Genomic DNA, 15,181 nt, shown 5'->3' with positions numbered 1-15,181 from the left:
CTTTATATGCAAAGGGGAAGGTGAGGGCATGAAGGTTCATATGAGCCCAAGGTTCTAATTGTTAAATGTATTTTTTTATTAGTTTGTATACATTAGCATTGTTAATCGTTTTAATTATTTTTATTATGCAAATTACACTATTTCCCATCTATAAGACGCCCCCATGTATAAGACGCCCCCTATTTTGGGGGTCTCAGATTTAAGAAAGTGGGGGGGATGGTCCAGTGTATAAGACGCCTCTTAATTTTTGACATTTAGGGAAAAAACCTAATCTTATACACAGAAAAATATGGTAAATTATTATTATTATTATTATTATTATTATTATTATTATTATTATTATTATTAATAGTGGAAGCTTGGTCTTGTAACAACAAACCATGGATTGTTCTTACAATCTGAAGTGGAACACAAATAATTTAGCTTTATGAATACAGTGGTACCTCGGGTTACATACGCTTCAGGTTACATATGCTTCAGGTTACAGACTCCGCTAACCCAGAAATAGTACCTCGGGTTAAGAACTTTGCTTCAGGATGAGAACAGAAATCATGCTCTGGCGGCGTGGCGGCAGCGGGAGGCCCCATTAGCTTAAGTGGTGCTTCAGGTTAAGAACAGTTTCAGTTTAAGAACGGACCTCCGGAATGAATTAAGTACTTAACCTGAGGTACCACTGTATATCCTGATTCAGAGAAGCATGGGTTTAAAGCAAGCTCTTAATCTAGAACTATTTAGGGGGGGGGATGGATATAAGCATATGACAGGTAGAGTCATATAGCTCTCTCAAGCCCTGCATCCAACAACCCTGTCCTTGCCCTTTGACTTTCTTTGACTTTCCAACATTTGAGGGGAATGCCTGAAGTTGAAGGAGAAGCCTACACATGATTAGGAACTCTGGTTTATCAATGCACCGAGGGATCTGCACATGTTCAAGCAAATGCAGGCAAATAGTTCCTTTCAGACCTTTCTCCTTCAACATGGGAAGGTCAGGAACAGAGATTGCATGAAGATATTGAGTGGATGCCTCCTCCATGGGCAGCTCTTTCCCGTTCAGGAAATAATGCCTGAACAAGGCTTAGGTCAGTGGTCAGCAACCTTTTCCAGCCATGGGCCGGTCCACCATCCCTCAGACCATGTGGTGGGCCAGACTCTATTTTGGAAAAAAGAAATGAACGCATTCCTATGCCCCACAAATAACCCAGAGATGCATTTTAAATAAAAGGACACATTCTACTCATGTAAAAACACGCTGATTCCCAGACCGTCTGCGGGCCAGATTGAAAAGGCAATTGGGCCACATCTGACCCCTGGGCCTTAGGTTGCCTACCCCTGACTTAGGTTGCCTCCAGATGTGTAGGATGCCTGGAAGGTGACTAACAGAATAATGTGGACAAATCAATACTGCCAGTGAACTACTTAAAAAAGATAATTCTCCCAGGGGGAAAATGTGCTTTGGATAACGTGGAAAAACCTGAGAACTATTGGCAAGGCAAAGCTGCCATAAGATAAAAGTAGTTCTTTTGTTGCAACTGAAATCCCAGAAACACAGTATGTATGTGGTTGAACGTGTTCAAAGAAACTCAGTAGGAACTAAGCTTGTTTTTGGACATTAAAATCTACCTTTGTTCGGTCTTGGCCAAAGGCCTGATTTGTACGTTGGGCTACATTCAAGGAAGTCTTGGCACTCATGTACAGTAATAGTTTTGGATTCCATCATGGAAGTTCTTCCCTCTCTCCCCACCATACTGCTCAGATCTACTCTGGAGGGTTCAGCGGAATTATAGGAGCTGTTAATCTGAAAACATGCATTACCCCCTTGATGTCAACATTATATCCCAGCTTATGTCCAAGTTGGGGACCAGACTTCAGCACCAAAGTCAGGGGCGTAGCTAGGATTCTTGTTGGGGGGGCAGGACTTTGTTAGGAAGGGGCAGGACTTTTGTTGGGGGGGCAGAACCAACGTGATTGGTCAGTAAAGTATTTCTATTGTTTTACTTGATCGGGGGGGGGGAGCTGCCCTCCTGCCCCCCTTGGCTACACCCATGACCAAAGTCCTAATGGGGGGGAAATGAAATTTATGCTTTACATAAAAAAAGAAAAGAAAATCCCATTTGAATTCTAATATAGAAAAAATGGCTTTCTTAACAGCAGTTGTAGAAGTGGTCTTTGCTTTCAGTGCTGTGGTTAATGTTCCAACCAACTAAACTTGTTCTTTTTGGTGTTTTTCAGCTACATCACTTATTCCTGATCATTTATTCTCCTTGCACTTTTGTCGGCGGCTTTCCCTTTTGACCCTTGTTGATCTCCTTTCCCCATCATTGCTATTTCATTTCCCCAATGGGGTCCTTGATGTTCTGAATCCTAATCACCCTGGAACATCGTGCCCTGCCTCTCTTAATCTCAGTGTAAGATTTTGTTTGCATATTATTTCACTAGCTTCTGTTCTAAGGCAGCTCTGCTGCCTTACTGTCAGCAAAACCATGTTGGAAGCCTTGAGTGAAGCCAGTCCACTGGAGTGTGCAGTAAGTTGAATTGCCACTACTTCCTGCTGTTCCTGTGATAGATAGTACCATAAAATGGATGTGATGTGGTTATTAGGCTGTGATTCGGTTCATACTGAGCTGTATTGATTGGTGTTGGTTCAGTGCTTGCTACACATTTTATCAATTGACCTTCCAGACTGTATTCCTGCTTGGCTTCTTTTACCTCTAATTCTGCTTTATCGCCAGTTTCATAGCCCCTCGTCTTTGTTTGGTTGATTTCTCGCCGCTCTTCTTAATGGCATTCTCTTTCTCTCTTTCCCCACTACTGAAAATGACTTTTCTAATAAGACCATATTTCCACACACCAATACAAGCAGGCATACACCCACATACCCATTTATTTAGATTTTTCTTCATTTGTATCTAGCACCCTTACTTTTATGCCATGTCAATTTCCTTATCAGTCTGTTGTTGTTGTTGTCCTTATCAGAATGATATAGGAGAGGAAACCATCACTATTATGAACAAAACAACAGTCAATTCATTTAATTTGTTTGTTAATCAAACAAAAGGTTAGTAATACACTATGAGTTTATTCCCACTTCTGTGATCTTTTGTGATTTCTAGACTGGTCTTAGCAAATCAGAAACATGGAATGAGTCTGTTGGGGTTGGGGTTTTTATTATTATTATTTTAGCAGCCGTGCAAACAAGTTATGTGGTTTAAAGTACAAACCAAAGGCTGTCATCGACACTTTTTACTGTCAATGGAAGTAGGATGGCAAGAAGGTCGTTATTCCTCTTTGCATGCATATCTCTTCATTTGGTGGGAACATGATGCAGGAGAAAGGGTCAAAAGTGACTGTGCAAAGTTGTCCTTTCACTGTAAGTCTGGAATCGTGCCTCCTGTATATTCTGCGCGGCACCAGACCAGGATGATGCTGATAAAGTCTTCTTTTTCTGTCTCTTAGTTTTCAGCACAACTGCAAGTGGATTGAGACAGAAGCATCCCCACCCTCCTGACTAGTTCCCATCTTACGGCCGCAACAGAAAGGCCATATTAAATCCCTCCACATGGTGGCAATTGTGTGGCAAGTCATTTCTATGCAGCAGCTCATCACAGGAACAAAGCACTTTTCACTGTAGTATTACAAGCCTCGTTTTTTTGCACCTTTGTACTTGAGAACGAGTTCCCATTCCATGTGCTGAGATGTTGCACACAAATATAATAACAGCCTTGTAGCAGCACTTGGGGTGATTTAAAGCACAAATTGTCCCCTAATATAGAATTATATATATTTTTCCATACATCTATACAGGTGCTGTTGAAAGCATCCCTTTCAAAATATGTCTCAAGAGATCAGGATTACTAGCACTACATAAGGACACCTGAAGAACTCTTCGGATATTTCAGAGAAACCATACAAGGTCAATTGTCTTAAAAGCACCTTTGTATGATAAATGCCATTTTAAATGTCTAGGGTTTTGTATGGAAGGCAATTATTATCATTATCAAACAGCTTTTAAATTGCTATTATAATGCACATCTGATGATTTTCTTTTAATTCAAAAGTATTTTTCTTTTACATTTCCAGGCACACAGAAACCCCTTTCCTGTCTCCCTCTGTGCAGTAATTTCCCAAGGCTGATTATCTTACACTTTCATAATTTGACAGTGCTTCAAATGTGTGCCTGCTTTTAAAAATACTTCATAACATATTCAGATTTATATGGTTGCAAGTAGCCACCAGTTTATCAGCACTGACCTCTACAAAAGAGCTGTAGGATTTCAAACCCTATAAATCTATTGGAGTAGAACCCACTTCAGGAAAAAGGTTCTTACTGGACCAAACTGTAGTGGCGGACATGTGTTTCTTTTTTGATCAAATGTCCACCTCTTTTGCAAATAAAGCAGTGACCTTTCTCCATCATGTCAGAATTCATGGAAATAACTTCAGTATTAATACACCCTTCAATTACATTTTTATTCCACTAAACCCCCAAATCCTATTCCTGCTTAGTAAATAGGGGCAAGCACAGTTTGGCTGGCATGATTTGCTAGCTGTCTTGAACCTGAAAAGAAAAAAGAAGAAGAAAATACCCTTACCTGCCACTTTACTTTTCTTGATAAGTGTTTTGAGAAAATGAGAATAAATGAACAGTTTTTGCAAACTGGTACCTTATGAGGCAGTGGCAATGTAATAACTGCAAGTGTGCACCCAGAATTAAGGTAGTGATGGCCACGATACTTGGCTGTGGCCTTCTCTGATCTAATGGTGAAAAAAAGTGGCAGATGTCCCAGGCACCCCCAGCCAATGAAGGCACATTTCTGATAGTTAATTCTTTTAAAGCATGGTGCACTGGATACATACACACTCATGCTTCTAGCCTCTAAGCAACTGTCCCCAGGCCTGTGTCTTGTGGAGCAGTTGCAGCAACAGTGGGACCATGTGCCCCCAACCCCAGCTTATGTATCCACATCTGACAAAAATTTACCATTTGCCCGATAATAAATGCTGGAAATGTAAGGAAAATGAAGGTACATTCTTTCACCTTTGGTGGACGTGCCCTAAGATTAAGGCTTTCTGGGAAATGATCTATAATGAACTGAAAAAGGTATTTAAATATACCTTCCTGAAGAAACCAGAGGCCTTTCTCTTGGGCATGGTCGGCCAATTGGTGTCAAAGAAGGATAGAACTTTCTTTATGTATGCTACAACAGCTGCAAGAATACTTATCGCAAAGTACTGGAAGGTGCAAGATTTACCCACTCTGGAAGAATGGCAGATGAAGATGATCGACTGTATGGGATTGGCAGAAATGACTGGCAGGATCCGAGACCAGGGAGAAGAGTCGGCGGAAGAAGATTGGAAGAAATTTAAGGACTATCTACGGAAACATTGCAAAATTAATGAGTCTTGAATGATGCTGGATAGAAATTAAGGGGTTTATAGCTGTAATGTGATATGGGGGAGAGAAAAAAATAGGGTATAGAAACAGGTTAAATTTATGGATAAGGATTTGCTGAACTAACAATTTAAATTGGAATACAAGAAGGGGAGGTATGAGGAAGTCAGTGAAATATGTTATTGAAAAATAGGTATTGTGAAACTTATGTGTTTTTAAACCTTTTTTCTTTTTTCTTTTTTGATTCTTTTTTATTGTATTAAATTTGAAAACTTTAATAAATATCTTTTAAAAAATAAATAAATATGTATCCACATCTGATGAGGGGCTCACGTGCAACCTGAGGTTTGTCCTCTTACCTCTTCTAGCCCCTCCTCGTTCTAGGAGACAGTAGGGCAGGGGGTGGCAGGAATTAGGCTGGCATGTCCCTCACCTGAACACCCTCTTCCTCCAACATGTCCTGCGCACCCATCTCCATCTCTGATGCCTATCTCCCCATAAATCACCCCCCCTCCTGGGTGAATCCTCTCACCTCCTGTCTCAGCAACACACTTGTCAGAGCCCTGCCAGTAGATGAGAGAGTGCAGGATATTATTCAGAGCTGAGGACTTGGGTTTGAGAATGGCAAGATTCGTCTTGAATCTCACAGCCCTGAGAAGGTGGCTTGCTGTAGTAACATGTGGCTTCCCAGATGCTGCTGAACTACAACTTCCATTGCCCCTGAACACTGGCTATGCTGGCTAGGGATTGTGGGAGTTGGAGTCCAACACCATCTATATGGTCACATGCTCCTCACCCTTGCTGTAGCAGATGGAAAGTCCATCACTTCCAGTATTCTGTTTCCGATAGCAACCAGAGAGATGCTTCTGGTTGGTCTACTCAGAAGTTGACTGGACATGGAGGTTCCATTTATCTAGCATATTTACTATTAATCCTACCATAAGGCACAGGATCAGTTTGGCTCATCATTAAAGGATGTTAATTATCGCTTATTTATTTATTCATTATGATTGTTTCAGCTAGGGAAGGGACAATTAGATTTTCTGCCTCCTGTGCCAGCATGTCTTGGAAAGGTCACCTCTTAAAGATCTGTGAGAAATCTAGCCTCTCTCTATTAAAGGCCCAATATTTTCCTTCATAAAACAGATGTGTGTTGTGTTATGGAGTGATCAAATGCTATAATAATACATGTTTGTGTGTCTTTAATATAGTAGATGCCTAAGGGTTGTTGTTGTCTGCCCATAGTAGCCCATCCCTCCTTAAAAACAAACAAACCACTTTTAAAGAGAATAGCATATTCTCCATAAATCTATTCATTAAAGGAGAGAAATTAGCTCCATGCAGCAATCTGCTTTTATACGCAATACATTTTGTTTTCTCTAGATGGCAGGTAGTATAACCAATGCATGTACAGGATCAGGAAATAGGCTTTTAGTGATGAATGGTCAAATTTTCAAAAAACATCTCACTTCATTCCATTTGTTCATAAAAGTCATTATGGGAACAAATAGCATTTTCCTACCTCGGGCACTCTGCAGCTCTTCGTCACAGGATGATGGTTTTCCACAATATCTCTAACCGTGGATTAAAAAAAAAAAAAAGAACCCAACAAACAGAGCATCCAAACAAATAGCCTGAACAGCAGGGTGCATTGGAGGAGACGGGGTGGGGGAAATAACTGGGAGAGGGTGGAAAGAGGAGAAAAGGAAAGGAATACAGTGGCCTTGGACAGTCCTCAGCATTATTCTACAGTCAGGAGTTAAGTTTAGGTCAGTGATTCATATGAAGACTTACTGACCTATGATGTATTTAATAAAGAATAAGAGGAACAGGAACAGGAAGGTGAGTGATGGAGGGAGTGCATTATACAAGTCCAGGCTTGAATCAGTGAGATCCATTCATTTTTATTTCCATTTGCTGGAAACAAACAAATCCTCCCCATGCTTTAAGTTAGGTAGCCTTCCTGAAGGGGTTCATGACATTTTGCCACGTGCAAGCTTCTCAGCTTATTATTTTATCTACCAGGGCTTTCTGTGTACTGTATCCGCCTCCACTGTTGGAGGAAGTGCACCCCTGAATGCTGGTTGCTGGGAATTGCAAATCAGGACTGCACTCAAGTCCTGCTTGCGGCTGTAAGCATAAGACTGGCCATTGTGAGAACAGGGTGCTGGCCTGATCCAGAGAGGCTCTTCTTATTTTAACAGCTCCAGGTTGTGCAGATTTTATAGCAGGTGTAGTCTTTCCTCACATGCTTCGCCTGCTGAAGGCGTATTGATTGGAGAGCTGTCAATGGTGCAAAGGTCTTTGAGGTGTTAGCTGGTGCTGTGAAACCCCAAGGTTTCAGAAAGTACAAAATAATATTTGGGGAAATAAACTAAGAGGGGACACACTCCCAAATAGCTCGATGGAGACTCAGCATGCTCAGTGCCAAGAGAATGATGGCTGACTGTTGTGGTGGTGGGGATGGAAAACCAGGAAGGAGGGGGAATGGAATAGAGCAGCTGGAAGCCTAGAAGCACCCATGCTGCAACACTTTGTGGCAGGACCCCACATGAAATCCAGCATTCCACTGCAAACACTGGCCCACTGGATTCCTCTGGGAAGCTTACAAGTTGAGCATGAAGGTAACAGCCATTCTTGTTTATCTGCAATCAGCTTCTGGTGTTCAGGAGTATATTGCCTTTAAACATGAAGGTTGAATTCAACTATCGTGCCTGATACCTGTTGATAAGACTGAATTTTTCAAAACCATTTTAAGCCAGCGGACAACACTACATTTTGTGGCAGTGAATTCCATAAATTTAGTATTCCTTGTACAAATAAATACTTTATCTTGTGCATTCTGAGCCTACTGCCAATCTATTGTGTTGGGTGATTCCAAGCTCTCTCTAGCATCATGTCTTTGTGTTCCATATCTCTCACCTCTGAGCAATTTTTGAAAACCCACTATTGCGTGTGTCAGAGCTGCCCTAGGTCCCAGCTCACAAAGGACCAACGCCAGTTCGTTGTTATATAAAACAGTCTTTATTGAAGCTCAGTTTAGCTTTTACATCCGCGGCGCGCAGCTCTACGTCTCAAACTCTAGACCGCCGAAGCTCCGTCTGAGTCTCCTCCCCCCAGACACCAGTTTAAGACTCTAGCCTTGCTCCACCTCTTCCTCTGCTCTTTCCTCCTCTGGGTCCGCCTGTCCGCTGGGGTCTTGCCCTTCCTAGACTCTTCTGACGCTGAGTCCCCTGAGTCTTCCCCCTGCCTCCGGCGGGCTTTAGGACCTGGTTCCCAATCCGGGTTTTCTGCTGTCCCGCGCGCCTGTACATTTGAACTTGGTGCGCGTGCCCAGCCGGCCACCTTCCTCCTGACCGTTACACTGCTCCTGTCACTGCTTTCCCCTTCGGGGATGCTAGCTGGGTCTGACCTCCCCTCTGTTCCCCCACTCTCCGACAGAGGCGTGGTCAGCCCTGACTCCTCTTCCCTCCCTGCTGGAGGAGACGCTGGCCCTGACACATGGGACTCTTCCCCCCCCCCACTACGCTCTGGTGGGGAAGCTGGTCCTGATCTCCAGCTGCTGCTTTGGGAGTCCCCACTGGCCCCTTGCTTCTGGTGCGTCCCCCCTGGGACCCCCCCTTGCCCTGACCATCGGCGCCCCCTTCTGGGAATCTTCTGATTCGCTGGAGAGGCTCATGGAATCTCTCGGGTCACTGTCATTCTCCCCTCCGCTGCCCTCAGATTCTTCCCCTTCGCTCTCCATTTCCTCTCTCCCCTGTGCCTCTGCTCCTGAGCCCCTGACAGCGTGTTTCATGACTGGCCAACAATCTCAGGAAGAGATGTCGTGTGCATAGAGATGTTCATGTTACATGCAAAAACCATGAAAAGATTATGGCAAAAAGCCCTTCTCCTAAGATTTGTTTTGATACTGTGGGCCACCTATTGAAGAACAGGATGCTCTGTTTACATTCCAGGAAACAGCACAAGGTGTCTCAGAGCCAGACTAGACATGGCATTCAATGTGTATTTGCATGTAACGTGAATATTTTTTATTATTATAAAAAAACATGTAAATGGTATGAGCTTTGGTTGGTAATTATCTGGATCACAGCAGCAGAAGATAGGGGAGTTTAACCCTTTGTTCTCCTGTCATGGTCCTGAGGAAAATCCTTCCTAGACCTACATCTAGACCTGGGGACAAGTTACATCTGGTCCAATCTGAATATGCAGCTGTCCCACGCGGGATCAAACCTGAAACCTTGGCATTATCGGCACCATGCTCTAACCAATATCTGCTAGATTTGCTTACTGTTCATCATGCTGTTGTTAGAATCCAACTCCCATCAGCCCCAGCCAGCATGGCCAATGGTAAGGGATGATGGGGGTTGGAGTCCAGCAACAACTGGGGAACCATAAGCTCCCCACTCCTCTTTTAAAGATTTGCATATACATTGTAACAGGTCATTGGACAGACCTACTTTGGGTTCTGCTTACCAGTACAATATATCCAGCAGGCCTCAAAAATCAGATGTACCAAATGGGTCTTCCACATGAAACACTCCCGCATGATTTGAAAGTAAGGGCCATGGGAATCTAATACCTCCTTGGGGTTAGAGGACATAATCCACAGGCACATCTCATCTGCATTTCATTACTGGAAACAAGATCCCGAAATCTCTTCCCATCTTTGTGGTCCAGTCGTTGAGTTGTCAGAAGTGCTGAAGATAATAAAGAAACCTGCCTCATTAGCATTCTCCATTCTTGATCAGTATGCTGTTCACTAACAAAACTGGAATCTCTTTCAGTGGTATCTGAGCAGGCTAAAAGTTCACGTGGTGGCTAATTATATTTTGCTTTTTTAATATAGGAAGGCAAGATAGATGTGAATAAATTGGGGGAAATGAATGGGGAGAACGCTGATTAATATTCATAACAGGAAAGGTGACAAGAAGCCAGGTCCTCTGATAGGCAGTAGATGAGAAATTGCTTTTCATCGTAGTACCTTTTGGCTGAGCATCTTACAAGCTTGTTGAAAAGTATTCTGGGCTTTGGGAGAGATCCAAGAGTTAAATTCAAAGTGAAAAATAGTTCTTGCTTTTGCTGCTGCAATTTTGTGTATGTGTGTTGAATTTTAGTCTTTATTTCCTAAAGATAATTACAGAAATCCATCCTAGCAAGAATAACATAAAATCAAACAACGTGAGATTATCAGTAGAGGCGACCAGCGCTATGTAATGGAGAGAAGAATAGCCACTTTCCCATTTTCACTTTGGGTAGGGAGCATTATTAAGGTCTCCATTTCCATCTTGATTTCCCCTATAGATTATCCATTCCTTTACAGCTTTCAGTGTTTATTATTACTTTAGCTCTACAAAGCTTTTTGTGTGGGATTTATTCAACTGTAATACTTTGTGGATTCTCTGCAGAAACTCTGATGATAGTTACCAGTGAATTTTGCCAAAAGCAGGAACAGAAAATGTGGAGGATCCTTTTTAAAAAATGAAAACATACGTAGGAATTTCAATGAAAGATAGATCATAGAATTGGGATGTAGGTCATTGAGCCCAACTGCTCAATGTAGAAAATCCTAGAAGACCCCCAACATATGACTGCCCAGCTTCTGTCTGAAGACCTCAAGAGAATGAGTTTTAGACCACCCCTCTAAATCATTGGCTCCCTTGTCAAACTGTCCTTACTGTCAAGAGGTTTCCCCTACTCTCCAAACAAAATCGATCCTCTTGTGGTATAAGCCTGCTAAATCTAGCACTTCCCTCTAGGGCAGTGAAGAACAACAGTTTGAGGTATCCCAATAACATTTGTGAATATTTTTGGTGCATACGTGTATGAGTCGCATATCACAAATTTCATATGACGCAAAACTGGTGGTGCGCTCCAGCAGAGGGGTTTTTAGAGTGGCGCGACTGGTGCAGTCTCACTGGGGGCCACCCTGCAGGGGGCTCCAAAACAATGCTGCAGAACGGAGCATGATATGTGAATTGTAGTGTCACTCATGGCTCCACTGAAATTTGAGAGCCCAAAGTTTGCCACTGCCTCCAGATTGCTTTAGTCAGCCCATCAGCCCCAGCCAGCATGATCAACTGGCAGGGATGAAGGGATTTGCAGGCCAACAGCATCTAGAAAGCACCACATTGGCTACCCTTAGTACACATACAGAGAGATATACACAAGTGTGTGTGTGTGTGTGGATGTGGGGTGTGTGTGGGGGTGTGAGAGAGAACACAAATGTGCTCAGTATCTGCTCACTGAAGGGAAACTGGCCATGACAGCTGATTTTTAACAATGCAGAAGAGAATACACTTTCCACATGTAATGGCAGGGACATTTGCTATTTTTGCCATTAAATTTTCAGTATAAAAGGAAAAGGAAATGCTGTGCCCGGCTTCATTCTACCACCACCACCCTGATTTTCCCTGTCTGTGCTTGGTAATTTTCACACCGTTGAAGGAGCTCTGCTCTTAGCTGTGTGGCAGGCAAGTCTCTTTTATCCATCCCCATCTTAAGGATCAGATTGCTAATTCATGTACAGGATAAGACAAGTGCCAAATTATTATAATACTACAAAGGGAAGATCTGCAGACACCTGTCATCTTGATGAAAGCAGCACCACCAGATGACCTTTGCCAGTTCAAGGCCAATAATGAGACAAGTCAGGCAGGGAGAGCAGTGTGTGCCGGCTCCATTAAACGTTAGCGGTGTTCGTGCACTCAGAAACGCCGTGTCTCCTGTCAATTAGTGTGGGTAAACCAGGGACTGCTGATTACCAGAGACATGGCATAGTGAGCTGTGGCAGCTACCTTTACTTCTACATCCTGCTGCATTTTAATTAGCCGCAGTCCCCTGACTATTTCTTCAGAGCTTCATTACCGCTATCTTCAAGAAATTCAAGGCAGGCTTTCTTTTAAAACACACACACACACACACGAAGATTTCACATCGTTAATGAGGAGAAATACTGAACACATAACAACAGAGTTTGATAAGGTTGCATTTTGCGTGTTGAGGGGGGGGGGAGGGATTTAAAGAGAGAAAGAGAGAGAGAGAAAGAGAAAGAAAGGGCTTCCAGAACATTCTGTACATCGTAGGCCCAAGTTCAGGAAGGCCAGCATGAAAACAGAAGCCGCATAAGCTCATGCAGCAGCATTTGGGTTGAAATCAAAAGCGGTGGATTGAAAATGTGACTGAAATAAATGCACAAGATGGGTTTTTGCATGTCTGGAAGATATGAGGGGCACAGCAAGCTGGAGAAAATGAGATCTGAAGAGCTGTGTAGGGAAAAATAAAATGGAGGGAGGAAGCAATTCAGACAGAAAGACTTGCTTCAAAGGTGAGGCTTGTGCCTCATGAAAAGTCGGGAAATTGTTAGGTATTTAATGTATTATTGTTGTGTTTTAACTGTCAGGGAGGTGGGGGAAGCACTTGTGGGATTTTCTGCTTCAGGTGCCAGAATAATTTGACTAGTCTTGGATGCTATGCACTTGGCGTTGTAAGGAGGGTACCATGCATTGCTCCGCCTGAAGGTGGCAAAATGTCTTACACTGGCCATGAAGATTGCAAGGTGAAATGAAATGTATGAGGCATGCAGGTAAGATCCGTTTTGCAGGGCAGAATTTGGATAAGTTCATATTTCAAAGAATGGCTGTGTTTTGGTTCATGTATTGTTTCAGAAAGTATGTACAGATTCAGTAAATTTGTCTTTCAATGTGAACTAAATTGAATGCCCTCCCTCTTCCTTACTTATGATATGGTGATGTGTAACATAACGCTAACCACCTACAAGAGGAAATCTGAGGAAACTAAAAAGAAACAAACCCAGATACTTTGAGGATTCTAGAAGATCCTGCCAAAAGGATTAGTTTTGTGGGATGATAGCCCAAAATCCAGACAAACTATATTGTACTGCTATATGGAAATAACAGCACTTGGCTGGTGCAAAATACAAAACAGAGTATAGACACAATTTTTGCTGTTGCAGCTATGAAGGTGGACATGTCGGTTCAGATGTGTAGGATTGCAGAATGAGAGACAACAGTACATCTACAGTACATCATAATGCTGCCCTTAACATAGTATTAGTAGATTGAGAGGGACACTGCTACTTGCCTAGAGTCTCTGTAAATATATTTTTATCAATATGGAAAATTAATCTAAATTATAAACCAAATTTGCTTCCTAACAGCACAAATCTGTGTACCTTTACTTGTGAGTAATTCTTGCTGTGTTCCGTGGGAATTACTCCCTAGTAAGTGTGTTCAGAATTGCAGCCTAAGTAGTGCACAAGCACAGAGGTATATTGGCTCCTTACAGCACTTCTGAAAAGCAAATATCACTAAAAGTCCCTTTGAGAGGTGTACTGGCATTACATCATTGAACCATGACACATAACTGTAAAATAAAAATGGAAATGTCCTCAATTGTTTCCTACTTTTCCAGTGCTGTGCAAATCACAGCTGTATTGAAGAGCTCTCACTCCTGCACGCCATCATATGTTCAATTGTGTCTTGGAAAGGACGCAAAAAGGTCTTCCACCCCACAGTCTCAAATGTTTCGTAATGGCTAATGATATAAAGAAAGAGTGAGGCCTAATAGACTGGGTAGTTTTTAAATGCAAAATAAATGAATCGATCCCAGATGTTGCAAAATCATAATCATATGGCCCTGAAAGTATAAGAGGCCTCAGGGGTTATCTACACTTAACTTTTGCCCTTCTCTTTCTAGGCACAGGTCCACGTATTGTAGTGTGCTCTTATTCAGCAGTAAAGAGCAGGTTTTCACAGGGAAAGCTCTGGGGTAAAACAAAACAGTGTGTGGACAGGGAGCTTTAAAGCATGGACCATGGCTGAAAAGCGTGGAGGAAAGGTAAGTGGAGATAAGCCCCCAGTTTAGTTCTAGATGTCTTAGAAAATGTCTCTCACTTGGAGCTCTCCAATGTACTGCAGTACTGTCCTGTCTTGCTGTATTTTGCCTGGTGAGCTTCCATTCAATGTCAGGACACAGCAATCCAGGTTATACAGTGGTACCTCGGGTTAAGTACTTAATTCGTTCTGGAGGTCCGTACTTAACCTGAAACTGTTCTTAACCTGAAGCACCACTTTAGCTAATGGGGCCTCCTGCTGCTGCTGTGCCGCCGGAGCACAATTTCTGTTCTCATCCTGAAGCAAAGTTCTTAACCTGAAGCACTATTTCTGGGTTAGTGGAGTCTGCAACCTGAAGCGTATGTAACCTGAAGCGTATGTAACCCAAGGTACCACTGTATTTATATTGCAGTGTACAGACATCCATGGTTCCTTGCCATATTGCAGCCCAAAGTTACATCCACATGATTTCACTGGCATTTAAGCTTGTGCTTAATTATTTCCTGTTGGAATCAACAGGATTTTAAAAATGACTTTTGGCTGGACAATACTTTTGTTCTTTTGTAACCCGGCTAACAGATGTATAATTTACATACTAAAGAATCACAAGATATTTGCCATGTGGTTGAAATAAAAATGGTCCTATTGCCAGAAGGGTGGAGCTTAGACTATTGTCAACATCCTGCAAGTGGATAGACACAGTGGTGGATGAGGGCTGGTCCAGTGCTGAATGTGCTAGTCCAAGGCTGGACGGGGCTCACAAGGTCAATCTTTCCTGTTCATTCATGGTTTTTCAGTTCATAAAATAACCATTCACTTGAAAAGAGATTAAGCCTTGGAAGACCACCCCCCCCCGCATTATTATAATATATTTTTTTGCTCCTCGGTCGTCATCTGCTTTTGCCAGAGTTCAAAAATCTACCGTATTTCATTTTTT

Source organism: Podarcis muralis, chromosome 8, assembly GCF_964188315.1.
Source record: "Podarcis muralis chromosome 8, rPodMur119.hap1.1, whole genome shotgun sequence".
NCBI lineage: Eukaryota > Metazoa > Chordata > Lepidosauria > Squamata > Lacertidae > Podarcis > Podarcis muralis.
This window is presented reverse-complemented; position numbering follows the sequence as displayed.